Source organism: Amblyraja radiata, unplaced genomic scaffold (genome assembly GCF_010909765.2).
Source record: "Amblyraja radiata isolate CabotCenter1 unplaced genomic scaffold, sAmbRad1.1.pri S133, whole genome shotgun sequence".
In the NCBI taxonomy this organism is placed as follows: domain Eukaryota; kingdom Metazoa; phylum Chordata; class Chondrichthyes; order Rajiformes; family Rajidae; genus Amblyraja; species Amblyraja radiata.
The window spans coordinates 25,694-29,166 of record NW_022630119.1 but is presented as its reverse complement, the minus strand read 5'-3'; the positions used below and the strand labels follow the sequence as shown (position 1 = coordinate 29,166).

General features: G+C 48.9%; 1 pseudogene; it reads left to right on the top strand.

The window, feature by feature from the left end:
* Window positions 1–2,832: 2,832 nt before the first annotated feature.
* Window positions 2,833–3,012, top strand: LOC116969244 (annotated as a pseudogene).
* Window positions 3,013–3,473: the final 461 nt, after the last annotated feature.

Here is a 3,473-nt window from a genome sequence, read left to right as displayed (position 1 = left end):
ATATATTAATTACCTGCATATCAATTTAGTTTAGTTTAGGAGCAAAGAGGTCCTTCCGCAGTTGTACAGGGCCCTGGTGAGACCACACCTGGAGTAGTGTGTACAGTTGTGGTCCCCTAATTTGAGGAAGGACATTCTTGCTATTGAGGGCGTGCAGTGTAGGTTCACCGGGTTAATTCTCGGGATGGCGGGACTGTCATATGATGAGAGAATGGAGCAGCTGGGCCTGTACACTATGGAGTTTAGAAGGACGAGAGGATATCTCATTGCAATATAACCATATAACCATATAACAATTACAGCACGGAAACAGGCCATCTCGGCCCTACAAGTCCGCGCCGAATAATTTTTTTCCCTTAGTCCCACCTGCCTGCACTCATGCCATTTCAACAATATATAAGATTGTTAAGGTGTTGGACACGCTGGAGGCAGGAAACATGTTCCAGATGTTGGGGAGTCGAGAACCAGGGGCCACAGTTTAAGAATAAGGAGTAAGCCATTTGGAACAGAGACCAGGGAATACTTTTTCTCACAGAGAGTTGTGAGTCTGTGGCATTCTCTGGTGGAGGCTGGTTCTCTGGATGCTTTCAATTGCTTGATAGGGCTCTTAAAGATAGCGGCCACAGGGGATATGGGGAGAAGGCAGGAACGCGGTACAGGTTGGGGATGATCACCCATGATTTTACTTCGGAGTCACGTGAGTGACTACGTGAAGAACCCGCTCAGTGCGCAGGCGCGGCATTACGCCAGCAGTGCAACAGCGGCCTGCAACGGATCTTAGGCTCTCCCGCTACAGAATGAACCGGACCGTCAGGTGAGTATCCTGAGGCCGGGTTTTCTTTTACAGGTGAGCCTTTTTCTGCTTGTGTTTTTTACAGGCAGAGAAAAAGGCTCTGGAACAAAACTGTCCCCCGTTCAAGGAGGAACGTATTCCCGTCGGGGAGGGGGGCAGCAACAGGCGGTAGGAGCGTTACCCGGTGTTCCGTAATTCTCCGACACCGTGCCGAGGCCAGCCCGCTAGTACCTGAGCAGCGGGCTGGATGCATAGCCACTCGAGAGGCATCCGGCAGGTGTTTCCGATGTCGGACGGGACGTCTCTCCACCCGCACGGGGGGGGAGAGAGCCGCCTGAGCCACTGGAGCGGCTCACGGAACAGGTGCCTGCGAGACGCGCTGCTTGAGGGGCGCTCTCGCTACTACAAGGCACAAAAGCTCCAGAAGAAGGCGGTAGGAACATTTACCGGGCGCACCGCTATCCCCACACCGCGTCGAGCCCAGTCCCGCCAGTGCCTGAGCTGCGGGCTGGATGTTCAGCCATCCGAAGAGGCATCCGGCCGGTGGCTTCCGACTTGTCGGAGGGGACGTCTCTCCACCCGCATGGGAGAGAGACAGCCGCCTGAGCCGCTGTAGCGGCTCCTGGAGCAGGAGCTCCTGCGAGACACGCTACGTGAGGGGCAGTCTCGCTGGAGGGTTCAGGCATACCCTCCACAGTGCCTAGGCACTGCCCATCGCTTCCTCCTTAGTGTGGTTAGCTTTGGGGTGACCAGTGGCTGGGCTGGTCATGAAGAGGAGTCACTGGCTGAACAATATCGGGAGTATGCTTGAGGTACAGGATCAGGAAGAGCTGCTGGGTGTGGCCGCTATGTGGCTCCACCACTAGCGAGATGGCTTTTCAGTCTCAACTGATGGCCAGCTTACTACCTGTCTTTTCCAAAAAACCTCCCCAAGACAGGTAGCCATGAGGCGTTGGTTTTATCACGCCTCCCCTAAATTGCATTTACTCAAAGTGCCCGCCATTATTGGGGGATACATTGAGCAGCGCATTTAACCTAAATATTTTTTAAATGCATTTGGTACCCTGACGTCGGCTATCATGTCCACCTGCTCATTCCAGAAGGGCAGGGTAGTATGGCAAAACACCTGACCCTACTGTTCAACGGTATACCTCATAGCTTCTCAAATGAACTCACAAACCTGCCCTCAATCTATGAAATTAACAGGACTATGAGAACGCCGACCTCACAAGCACAGATCCTGCTACCTGGCACTTAACAAACCAGTCCTAAAAAACTGGACGAAGTGTTCAAACTATTCGGCACAATAGGGCAGAGTCTGGAATGAGCACCACACTAAACCAGACAGCAGTACCTCTACGTGTCCACCAGGTGCGTCTACTTCATGGTACTGGTGAAAGCTCGGGGCCTGCATGCCAACACCGTAGCATTTTAGGCCACGGCCCAGAGCAGGCCCCAGGGAAAATGCGCCACGCCCCATCAAACATCGTCCCTACAAGAACAAGGAACCAGAAACCGAAGAAAACAACAATGAAGACAGATAAGTATGGTTCCTACCATCACATAAAGGTTAAGGGTTGTACTAACAAGGGGTGGGTGAATCACGCCTGGTTAGGAAGCTATCACTCTTGGTAGTTATATACAAAAAAATAAATACAAGGGGAATAGAATTAATATCTTGCCACCAATTCAGCAAGCACCCCAAGGGGTCTACCCTCCCACGATGGTGAATGTCGCACCATCGTTGATAAACCACTTGAGTATTTCACCAGGTATACGCATTCATGGGATTTGTAACTACTACCATGGATCCAAGGATACTTTATGGTAGACATCGACCTTGAAGATGCACACTATTCAGTACCTTCTCATATAAGTTTCGGATATACCGCAATTACCTGGATGGAGTAACCATGATGAGCGTTGCGGCATTTAAGTCAAAGTTATCCAGAATCAACTAGCCCTGACACTTAGAAACATTCCGTCATGGCATGTCTATATATTAACGACAAACTATCCTTGGATACAGCTTTAGCTGCATCGCTTCTCGGCCTTTTGGCTAAGATCTGTTCTTATCAGTTTAATAATCTGATACGTCCCTTATCTAGGGACCAAATATTACATTGAATTTTGGAACAGGGAGATGGAATAGGGGCTTGCTCCGTCCACTCCGCGCATCGACCCAGTATTGCAGTGCCTCTGGGAACGGTGCACAAAATATATATATCCAGATATTTACGTTGGCCATCCACAACGTTGTTATCTGGTATTCATTAAGTCTATCAGTCATGGTGCATTAACCACCAATCAACTACGTGGCAAAGTAATTGGGATATAGCAGCATTACCAGCTACTGAACTTTGTACCTTTCCTATGAGCTGAGATACTAGTGTTCAAAACTATCTCCATACCTGTAATATGGGGGCAAATGGATTAATCTGTAGTGTTATCATGGAATTTATCGGCAGGAAGGATTATGGTTGTACACTTCCACCTGTTTTGAGTAACATCTTATGTGTCCTGATGTGTTACTGAGCTTGTAATACTTAATGCCAATATGAATTGACTTAAACATGTTATATATTAACTTACTTAATTCTAGTGAAGCATTTGCTCAGTAATCCACCAAATTTGCATGTTCGTTTATAGGATAACAACATCACAGTGGTGGCATATACCA